Below are 12012 nucleotides of genomic sequence, written 5' to 3' on the forward strand. Positions count from 1 at the left end.
TACACAAAATTAAACTACTTTTTTTTGCTATTTGGTCAGAATATCCTATCTTACTGCTTAACCAACATTGAACAAAAGGTTCAGTTACTTGTAAAAGACTGTTCCTAAAGGCAAATGTTTACTTACATTTATAAACATGAATGTTGTAATTGAATGTTGTCATTGTTAGCCCAGAAAGCCTCTGTGGATTTTAAAACGGAGCACATTGAAACTTATATTTACTTGGAAAATGGAAAAATTACTTAAAAATCCCTGACCTTCAAAAACAGACATCATTTTTTTCACATCCTTTTATCAGAGAAAAAAGGAATCATTGTGTTCATTCCAATTATTTTCCTTTAGGATCAGATGAAAAGAAGGAAAATTCACAAAAATTTTTTAGCCTTTCATTTGTTTACTTTCCCTCCTACTACCACTATCATTTTTTTCTGATTATAAAAGAATTTTTCAGCCTTTTGAAAGATGAATACAACTGATGTTAGAAATGATCATTCTTTTATCCTTAATAATTTATTTCACAGTTATTAAAAGACTTGTCAAAACAACCTTGACATAAACCCCAAATGTGTGTTCTACATAATATTGAAAATAAAGTTGGGGCTGTAGATAGCAAACGTCCATCTGCAACGTTCCTGAGATTTCTACTGAGAAATTCTCACTTCTCAGGGTACTTCTCTAATACATGTCTGTTATGAATTGTTTGATTAAAACAAACAGTCTGGTTATCAGGACATTAGGATCCCTGTAGGGTTTAAACGTCCCACATCTGCCTGTAGCTAGGCATGATCCTTTTTTTCTCCCAACAGTCAAGCTTCTTGAAAGATTAGTTTCTATTCTACTGTTTCCATTTTCTTCATTCTTATTCCCTTTCCAACTTACTGAAATCTTGCAGAAGCAAGATTGCTTTCGGTTAAACTATTCACTCCACAGTCACTATTGCCAAATCAAAGAAAGTCTTTTTAGACCTATCTAGCAGGGCTTCTCTGAGCATTAACTCACTGGAAATACACTCTTTCCTGCTTGAAACTCTCTTTGCTTGGCTTTCCATAACAGCCATGTCCACTGCTTTACTTTTTGCTTTTCTAGTTTCTCCTTCTCAGCCTCCCTATAAACTTCTGCTGGATTGCCTCTTCCTGAAACATCAGTATTCCCCTGATTCCCAACACCTTTCTTCTCTTACTCTCCCTGCATGATCTCATCCCCTGACCAGGACTGCAACTAAATATGCCAAACGGATCCCAAATCTTTATCTCCTGCCCAGATACGGCCTGTGAGCTTCAGACCCATAGATGCAACAGTCTACTCCTCCAGAGGTTCCATAGGCACCTTGCTTAACATTCACCTTCCCCCCTTTCCACAGTAAGTAGCACCATTATTCACCTGTTTGCTCAAGTGAGAAGCCTAGGAGTCATCCTTGACACTGCCTTCCCCCTTAGCTCAGATCTAACTGGTCACTAGGTCCTATTGAGTCTAGTATTTTAATATCTCTTGAATCTGTCTACATTTGTATTTAATTCTCTAACTTTTACATATGTCTCTTATCTTGCTTTATGCCCTCCCCACCAAATGATTTTTTTTTTTTTTAAATCCTCATCTGAGGAGTGAGGACATTTTTTCCGTTGATTTTTACAGAAAGTGGAAGGGAAGGGGGTGGTGGGGAGAGACAGAGAAACATCGATGTGAAAGAGACACATTGATTGGTTGCCTCCCATAGGGATCTAACCTGCAACCCAGGTACATGCCATTGACCTGGAATTGAACCCAAGACCCTCCAGTGCGCAGGCCCATGCTCTAACTACTGAACCACGCTGGCCAGGGCCAAACCATTCTTTATATAGCAAAATGCAGATCCGATCCTGTCATTTCTCCTGCTTAAAATCTCTTACCTGAGTCTTACCTGAGTGGCTCCCCCATCGCTTACCTGAGTCTTTAAAGCCTGAACCCTTTGGCATAGCTTATAAGGCCTCTATGATCTTGATTTTGCTTGTGTGTCGTACAGGATACTCAGATCCCAGCTCTTCAATTTACTGTGTGACCTTGAGTATGTTAACTGTAAAATGGAGGTAATAATAGTTGTGAGGGTTGATATAATTTTCAATAAATGTTAGCTACTATTTTAAATTATGATTGTCATTTTTTATGTCTTTGAAAAATAGTACTGTTACTTCCTTAAGATGAATTCTCAAAGCAGGAATGCTGAGTATACATTTTTAAATACTTTTGAAAACATATTGCCAAACTGCCCTGCAGAATAGTTACACCAATTCATACTCTCACCTGTGGCATTAAGAAGGCCCATTTCTCCACACTCTTGACCCAGTCCTGGGATTAACCATTTAATCAATTTTTGCCAAATTGATAAGTTATTGTGTTTATAACATCGTGTTTATAACTTATTGTGTCTATTTACATATTTGCCACAGAAAGATCAGATATACGCTAACAGAAAGTGTTATTGTTATTTACTCTTTCTTGGTTGTATGTCTTAATTTGACACTGAGGTTTTTTCATTTTTCTGAGCTGGGATTTCATGTATTTGAACCCCTTTACGTCTCTCTTTCCTTCCATTTCCTTAGAAATGAGCATGTCTTTATTTGAATTGAATGAATTGAATACTTAGTTCCTATTAGAATTTTAGCACTATATCTGGTCCAGTTTCTTTGTAACCTTTAGATGAGCACAAATGAGAGTTGGGAGACCTGTTTCTAATCCCAGTTTAGTCTTTAACTAGCTGTGCATCCTTGGGCAAGCCACTTAACCTCTCTGGACCTTCACTTTTGTACATGTAAAGTGAATGAGATGGTACCAGGTAATGTCTTAGGGGTCACATTACATAAGTAAAATTTTTCTTCCATGAAGTTCCTGTGGAGGCAAGCTCTTGGAATATTTCCTCCTACTCTGCTGCAAATATGTACTGCTCTCCTCCAACACAGTATCACCTCTTTGAGGCAGAACTTGCCTCTTTCCAGAAGTGTGATTCGTTTGTATGGTGCCATGAGCATTAGGACAATACAATAGCAGCAACTACCATCAAAAAGCACAGCTAAGACTTAAATGTGACGTGGCTCATAATTACCTTGTGTGTAACAAAACCCTTTGAAAATTTATTAAAAGCCAGGGATCTACTTACAGAAAAACACACATAAGCATATATGCACAAAATTTTAGGGAGTCCCTAGACCCTCTGAAGCCTATTATGTATTCCCTAGGGGTTCATGAATCCTAGGCTAAGAACACTTGATTTGGGGATATTAAAGGGATCCCTGAGATAAACTAAATTATCAAAAATGCTTCTAAATTAAATAAATATTTATGGAATATTAAAACTCTTTTTTAAACTACAATAATTGTGCTTACATGCTTAAATCCTAGAATAGAATGCAAACTCCTTACCATGCATTATGAGGTCCTACATAATCTGGTTCTTGCCCACCCTCATTTTATACTTTTGAGCTCCACTGGTTTCTCTTTTGCTCTGGGAACACACCAACTCTGTCCAAGTCACTTTCTGCTGAAGAGTCCAGAGTCACCTGTTTCCTCTACCCAGATCACTTCCCTGGTTGCTGTCCTTCAGGCCTCAGTTCAAATATACCCTCCTCATGAATGTGTTCCCCAACCACTTTTGCACCTATCCTCAGTCATCTGCTAGCACATCGACCAGTTTTCCCCCTGGATAGTCAGTCTTGTCACAGAAATGCCCATGGTTTTTGTTTATTTGCTCATTGTTTTCTCTCCCCAGTAGGATGTTAGTTCCATGAGGGAAGGGGCCTTGCCTCTCTTACTTATAATGGTATTTCCAGAGCCAGGCACAGTGCCTGCACATACGGGGCATGGGTACTCAATTATCAATTGTTGAATAAATGATTAAACTTCAGCTAGGGATGGATTAAAACCCTTAGAAGGTCTGAGCACAAAAGATTATGGTGCTCCTCTTACACTTAATTCTAATAAAAATTTTGGTGCCCTTCTCCCATATTTAACTCTAAGTAAAAACAATACTAACTCAACCATACACTTACATGTTCTGAAGTGAAAATAGCTTCTTTGTAGATTAATTATCTGATTTAAGACTTGGAGCCCCTGCTCTGCTGATGCCCTAAGTACATGAACTTTGTCTACCTTTGGAGAATCTAGCACTCACTCCTCCCTTTAAACATGCTGGAAACAGTTTTAGATTAAGCAAGCTTGTCTATGCCTAGAAAAAAACCTTGCTGGGATTTTGATAGAAATCATGTTGGTCTGTAGATCAGTTTGGGAAGAATTGACATTATTTACTATATTGCTTCTTCCAATCCATGAAAATAGTAAGTTGCTTCAGTTATTTAGGTCTTGTTTAATTTCTTTCATCAGCATTTCATAATTTTCAGCATATAGATCTTGTACATGGCCTGTTAGATTTATACCCAAGTACTTAATATTCTTTGGAGCAATTATAAATGGTATTGTGTTTTTAATTTGTTTCCACATGTTTGTAGTTAGCATATATAGGAGCTCTTTTAGCAGAACCAGAAAAAATGTCCTCTTTAGTGAATTAAACTTGTTCATTGTTAACCTGGGGACTAGTAACAATCTATCCTAACATTCAAGGACCTCCATAATGTGCCCCTAAATCTCTTAAATTTAACCCAATTCTTAATTGCTACACACAAATCTCTACTGCTTTGAGAAGGGTCTACTTGTCCCTCATCTGAATACACCTTATTCAGTCCACCTCATGTCTTTGCTCTGCCATTTCCCCTCTAGAACAGTCCCTCCACTGAGCCCTTTCACCCCAAGTTAAATCTTAACTATACTTCAGGTATGAGGTCAAAACGTTCTTCAGCAGCTGCCTTCCCTGGCAAGCCCTACATTGCTTCTTTTCCTCGTTGGATTCTTTTAACCAATATTGTATGTCACTCATTCATTTAGTTTTATATTAGTTTTAATACATATCTAGTTTCCCTAATTAGATGATATACATCAGGAAGCCTCCCATAATAGCTATTGTGGCATCGCAGTACAAGGAAAGCACTCCAATTTAATTGTTTTATAGATGTAGAAAGGGGAGAGAGGTTTCAACATGTGTCAGGTAGAGCAAGGCTTCTGAAGCTGCAGCATGTTAAGTGTACTCCATAAATTCCCACAGAGGCTTTCACCCAGGCGAGGTCCATGCTCTCTACCTCTAGGACAAGGATTCCCTCCCTTTTCCTTCCTTCCTTCCCTCCCCCAAATCCCAGCTCCTACAACTAAGCCGACTTGAGATGCAGATTCTTTTCAACTACCCCCTCAAAGCTGTTCTAAAACCAGCGGGTCTATGGTTAAATTTTCAGAGGCTTACTTGAGCTCAGATAATCCCACGGAAGCTGCAGTAACATCTCCTGGCCACCAGAGGACAGGGGGCCGCGGAGAGATCGCTTCCCCTCAGCAGGAGTCTTAGAGGTCAACGGCAGCAGAACCTGGGCTCTCGATCCACAGCCTTCATTCGGGCTTTTTTACTGTGTGAAGTGCTCAGCGGCCTCCCACCTCCAGGTGGGCTCCTTTTCTTCTTCTCGAAGATGAGCCGGAAGCTCCCAGAGGCTTACCCCAACACTAACCTTAAACGATTATCAATCATAGCCGGTGCACTTTAGTTGCAGGGTTTAAAGGCAGAAAAGAAATATGGAGATGTTTTATCTTTCTAACGCATCCCAAACCTGCTTCTCTGTTCTTGAGCCAACTAAAAAAAAAAAAAAAAAAGTCCCTTAGGCAATGTCCAAATGGACATTCCACAAGAAAGATGCCTTTAGGGACCAATGTCCCAAATGTAGTACATTGCAAATGGAATATTTTAGGAGCTAGATTATTCCTCCACATAAATTCTGGCTCCGGCAGTCCATTCGCAGTGTGCTTTTCCGTCATTAATCACATCTTTGTTATGTGATATCCACGTGAGTACTTCTCAGTAGAAGCAGCTTCATGCTCAAATGCTCAAAGAACACTAGAATAAAGCTCCAATTGTCCTATTCAGTGATTCCAAGTCCTGGTTTGTCACCACCTCAGGTCTCTAGTTTTTCAAAGTGCGTAATGTGTCTCAAAACAAAGCTATTGTAATTAATCCAAATTTTAAAACGCACAGACTGTATAGAGTTAAATCACAGGGTCCGGCACCTCTCAAGAGGCAGGGAACCTCGAGTCGGATTTAAAGACGATTCTGCACTGTTCGATGTAGAAAACATTTTTAAAGAGAACTTTCGGCTGCTCATACTCATTAAATTTGTAAATATAAATAAGTATAAGAAAATGTAAGCCAAGTAAAATAATGAATGTTAGGAACATTCATGTGGGGGCTTTCAACGACAAACATAACAGACGGCTGAAAGCCTGACAACCCTAGCGTGATTTTTCTGAAAGTACCTGCAACTTCTTTTTCATAACAGAGGGCAGTGCCCTGCATTTTGGATTCGTCAGACTTTTTAAAAGAGTGACTGTAATTCTCTCAAATCATTGTTTGCGTTTCTTCACGCTGGTGAGGCCTCTGGAAACAGCCCAAGGAGAAGAAAAAGGCTCCGGGTGTTCGTGCGGGGGAAACCCTTAAAATACCTGCTGGGGCGCAGCGCTGGAGGCGCGCGGCCCGGGCGCGGACCCGGGGGGTCGCGGGCCGGGAGCTCGGGGGCCGCGGGCACGCGGGCGCGGAAGGAGGAGGCCGCGCGGCCGCCTCCTCGGGCTGCCCGGCTCCTCCCAGCGGCGCCAGCGGAACCTGCCTCGGAGTCGCCGAACTCGGGAGCGGAACGTGACCCGACCCCTCCCCGCGCTGCCGGAACGAGGCGCGGAACCGCGCTCGGGGCTCGGGCGGCCGCGGGATGGATGGGCGGGCGGGCGCGCGGCTCCGCCCGGCGCCCACCGCCCTGCCCTCGCCTGTCTCCTCCTTTCCCCGGGGCTCCGCTGAGTTCATTCACTGGGATTGGTTTCAAGTGACGCCATCTCTTTATTTTTAAACCAATGACCTCATCCGCGCTTGAAGTTTCCTGACCAGCGACTCTTTCTCTTTTCCCCCAACCCCCCACCCCACCCCCCGCCTTTCCCCCTCTTTTCTGTGTATCACTGTTTGGGGGGCTTTAGACAGTTTTTAAACGATTATTATCACCTCTCCCTCCCCCCTCCCTCCACGTTCCCCACGCGGCCCCCCACCTTCACCTCCCCAACTTCTTCACCCCTTTCAACATTGTTTTTTCAAGGCTGACTTGGGGGGGGGGTGAAGAAAATTTGCAAACGTCTCCTTTCTTCCTAAGCCTCTCGCCCCCGCCCACCCCTCAGAGAAGAAGATAATATAGTGAAAAGAAGACGAGGAGAGCGCGACGGGACGGACGCGAGCCGGAGCGCTGCCGCCCTCCCGGCTCCGCGCCGGCGCCTCGCAGGTCCGGGAGGCGAGGGGGGACCGAGGGGAGACGCCGTGACAACTTTCGTTTCCCTCAGAGGGAGTCGGGAGGTCGGCGGCCCCAAAAGTAAGTGGCCTCGGGCCGGCCGCGCGGACTGTGCGGGCGGGAGGGTGCGGGGCTCGGGGCGCCCTCCGCGCGGGCAGCGTGGACGCTCCGCAGCCCGCCCGACTCCGGGCGCCGGGCGCCGCGCTCTCGCCGCGCCGGCTCTGCCCGCCCGGGCGTCCGGGCCACCTTCTTCGGAAGGCAGGGAGGGAGCGACCGCGGCCCGGAGCCACACGAGCGTTTGAAACGGGGGTGTAGGCCTGGCTGGGGGCCGGCCGGAGCGGGAGGGGGCGGGCGGCCGGGCGCGGGGTCTCGCTCCGTGCTGGCCCGGCGGCCGCGTCCCGCCGCGAGGAGCCACCGCCGCGGGACGCGGGACTTTCGCGGGCGAAGCTGCTCACTTCCAGGCGCGTCTGTTACACAACACGCCTGCCAAGTGGGGCCCCGGCCTGACTGTTCCCATTATCCCAAATTCGCCTTTGGTGTAAGCAGCGAGGCCACCTGGGTGGTGACGGCGCTGCTTTCTTAAACCAAACCTACCAACAACTCAACTTCTCCTACTGGGGCCCGAGTCGTGATGTTGGGGGGACCCATCGCGCCAGCGACTTCTTTAATCACGTTAGTTGTAAAACGTGAGAAAAAAAAAAAAAAAAAAAAAGCCCGGGGAGACAACCGAGGATCTGTTTATCATATGTGGTTCCATGTAATAAAACACCAGGGAGGAAAATAGGCAAAACTGGGGTTTATTTCCTAAACACACACACACCCACACACCCCGGTAATTAACTTGAGAAAATATAAGTAGATCTTAAAATGAATGGAATTGTAAAAAAGATTATTAATCGTTAGCTGCAAAGATCCTCAAGTCATGGGCGTCACAAGCGGTTCGGCGAAAGCACACCGCTCCCCAGCCTGTGATGAATGAAGTGGAGAGGAAAAACCTGTTGCATAATCTCGTTTGCCGTGGGGTTTGCTGCAAGCGCCGGCCCCCTTGAACGAAGGGGAAGTGAGTTAAGATGCAGGGTTTTAAAAACTCTCTCAAGTTTTTATTTACCCAGTGCTCTGGCTGCCACTTCTGCTTTAAAAGACTATAAGTAAACACTCAGCTCCTACAAGTGAACCAAACCTATCAAACCTGTTTAGAAAATGACCAGGTATGTTTCTTTTCTTTCGTGTGTGAGTGTGTGTGTGTGTGTGAAATTTACCATCCAGGAAAGACCTTATGACTACTGTTTGGGAACTTAGACTGTCAGAAAAATACCTCTTGATGTCCCTCATTTTATGGGGCTACTCGAGAGTGCACATAGGTGACAACTGTTTCTTCAAAGGATTTATACTATTTTGAACTGCATCAAGAAAAGAGATGTTGTAAGCTAAGGTAAATTTTTAAAAGAAGACAGTAATTCTTACCCGTTGAGTTACTTTTTAATTTACTCTTCCTTGAGAATCATTTACATCCGTAGACACAGCTTGGGAGACCGTAATTAATTAATTGAGACTTGTGGAGTTCTGTGTTTGGTGAAGGCAGCAACCTGGAGAAGTAAATTGAAAAAACTGAGATCTTATGGTTCTGTGTAGGTATTTCAGTCAAAATGTGACCAGGCACTATGAAGAAGAAAAAAGCTGTAGAATTGACTGAATTTGAGGACTGTGTGGAAGATTGCTGTTAAAAATTGGGGAGGAGAGGGGGTGTTATTATTTAACATCTTATATAAAAACGTGGGCTAAATTACACCAGCCAAAAGTTGGTTTTAGGTAAAATAATTTTTACTTATCAAGGTTCCACATGAAGGAAAATTAAAAATGAGTTAATTCTGCTGGTAATGTGGTGCCTAGTATATGAAAAAAATCAGTTCAAGCACTATAAACCTATATTCAGATATAAAATAATTGAGTACCTATAAAGTAAAAATAGTCATGTAAAATTTGAGGATTAGGGGTCTCTGGCCAAAAGCTTAATGGAAATAACTGAAAGGGAGCAAAACAGAAGATCCTGTTAACCCAGGTCTTTTTCTTATACATTTAAAATTTATTTGTGGAAGCGCAGCAGTGATAAGGTCTGAGGTGAGTGCAGAGTTTAGGCTGGGGTCAGAAGGGCTAGGGGTTGATTTGTGAGTTTGTTTTGATGTTACTTTCTTAAGTGTCTGTATTGGGAATTTAATTCCATAGAGCTTTTGGTGTATGGAATTATGTATTGATGAAGCTGATTTACATAGCTGCCCAATATTCATTTTTTCGACCAATCATATCCTACTAAATATAATTTGTAGTCACCAGTGTAATTTATCCTAGAAACCCAACGTTTCCTGGAATTTAAAAAAAAAAATGGTGTTTTCTATCTTAAAAAAAAAGTGATGTTTTCTATCCTATGTTATTTGGAATAAAAATTTCCCTGGATGTTTAATGTTTTTAAAAAGCTTTTCATTTTCAAGCAAATAGTACTTTAAATTGAAGAAGTAAATTAATATAGGAAAGCTGATTTGGATCAGAATCCCAAGAAAAGGGAAAAATAAATCAGGGAAACAGAAACCAGATTTTATGACAGATTTTAACAGACTGAAAAAACTAGTTAAAAGGGCTTCATTGAAAAAAATCACAGTTGATGGCTTGATGGGCTTTTTTTTTTTTTAACTACATCAAAATTTAAAACCAAAACAGATATCCACCATCATAAAAGAAAATGTTACTAATGTTGGCTTAAGTAAAAACATAATTAAGAAATTAAATCTTGCCCAAAGCCACATATGATATATTCCAAAGCCAGATGTCATTTTTTTCTTGATTTTCTTGTGTTGTAGGTAATCTGATATTTTTGTACATTTCATTAGCCCTGGTGATCAAGGGTTGGCCATGTGAAGGGATGAGGTTCATAGAAGGTTGCCAGATTTAAAGAAGCAGGCTCAGGCTTTAAAAAGAGGCCATTCTCATGCACAGACTAAGAGGGACTTTGAAATTTAATCAAATAAATGATTGGAGGAAGTAGGAGTGGCTCAAAAAGAAGTATCTAAGGCAGATTACCCAAGACAGGTACAAAGGAAAAAAACTTGCCGGGGGTAGGGCCAGGAAAGAAGGAAGTGGAATATATCTTGGCATGAAAGGAAAAAGATATAAAGGGAAAAAATACCCTCTTTTACCTCAGCTATAAGAAAAGGGTAATGAAACTTCACCTCTTTCTTAACTGAGGTTAGATAGGTATCACCAAAAAGTCACAAATAAAAATTTTAATCTTGGGGGAGGGAGGATGGATAAAATTATGAGTATAAGTTATAATTATATGAGTATGTAAAACTTGAAATTGCCAAACACAAATTTAAAATAGACGGGGGCCCACTGCAATTTTAATTGAGTTATTGGAAAGGGAGGGATAGGTTATAAAAAGATGAAACTATTAATTTATTTCTAAGTTAACTATGGATATAAATCGATCAAGCAAAACACTTATTAATGGTGTACTATTTACATGAACTGAGGTGAATACCAGAAGTTGGGGACATGGTTCCATGCCTTTAATAAGGAGAGGATTATAAGAATTTTAAGGGAGGTATGTTCATATGCAAAGATAAAACAATTATCAGACAACAGGGAAGTGCCAGATTCACATATAAAGAAGGAGCTTGGAGGATTAGGGGAGGAAATCTTCATAGAGAGAATAGAATTTGACCCTGGCTTTACAGGATCTTTAACATGTGTATGGAGGAAAGGAAGTGGGGAGGTCAAAGAAGGAGGCCATTCATTCATCTCTTCATTCAGCAAATTTGGATTCTCCCTAATGTGCCAGACACTGTTCTAGGAACTGGGCATAGAGTAGAAAATAATTTTTTTTGCCCTTATGGAACTTAACATTCTGGTAGGAGAAGATGGAAGGAGAGTAAACAAGTAAACATTACATGGAGATCCTGATGTCAAGTGGTGAAGTTTTGTGAAGATCATGACCAGGGTCAGGAAATTATAGAGGGCTAGTTGCAGTCCCACTTACTCTGCAAATAACCTATTTGTCCACGATATCCTGATAAATAATGATATAACTTAATATTTATTGCAGTCCAAACCAATTTGAAAAAAAGTCTACACATTAACTTTAACCAATTTTAAAAAAAGAAACCTACATAATGTCTATTTTAGATTGAAGCATGTAAGCTTTGAGTTTTTAACCCCTCATCAACAATTTATCTTTTTTCCCCCTGCCATTTGCTACAAATCTCATGTTTTTGCAGTGAAGTTACTGTCATTATAGTTTACTTAGGGTTGTGATGTCTTGGGCTGTATACTTAGGTTAGATTCTCTATTAGGAGCAATGTTGCAGTAGTGCCACAAAGTGAAGCTAAATTCCAAGGACAGTTTGTTTTGATGGTACCTTGTATGAGAGCACAGGAAACAAAAGATGTACAGACAGTATAAAAGGTATTCGGTTTTATTACCGGATGGGTAAAATAGATTAAAGGATGACCCCTCTGTGGGTCCTTACCACATGGTATAGGAATGGAAAAGTAAATTTGGACTGTGTTGTGTTTCGTGTGCTTAATTAGGTCTTCTTAAAGATTTGTAGGAGAGTTAGTGGCCTCACTGGAAATACTGTCTT

The 12012-nt window shown here is 41.8% G+C and overlaps 1 protein-coding gene across 5 annotated transcripts in view; it reads left to right on the forward strand.

The window, feature by feature from the left end:
• The window catches only part of DUSP16 (dual specificity phosphatase 16), a 147272-nt gene that overhangs the window by 68584 nt on the left and 66676 nt on the right, over nt 1-12012 (forward strand). For 2 of the 5 annotated variants that reach the window (XM_081131051.1, XM_081131056.1), the window contains exon 1: nt 7047-7460. The exons of 2 other annotated variants lie outside the window; for them this stretch is intronic. The gene's annotated coding sequence lies outside the window, so the exon portion shown is untranslated. Of the gene's footprint in view, nt 1-7046; nt 7461-8405; nt 8588-12012 lie in introns of those variants that run through there. One more of the 5 variants, XM_081131052.1, reaches the window with a different exon arrangement.

Source organism: Miniopterus schreibersii (assembly GCF_964146895.1).
Source record: "Miniopterus schreibersii genome assembly, chromosome: 2".
Classification (NCBI taxonomy): domain Eukaryota; kingdom Metazoa; phylum Chordata; class Mammalia; order Chiroptera; family Miniopteridae; genus Miniopterus; species Miniopterus schreibersii.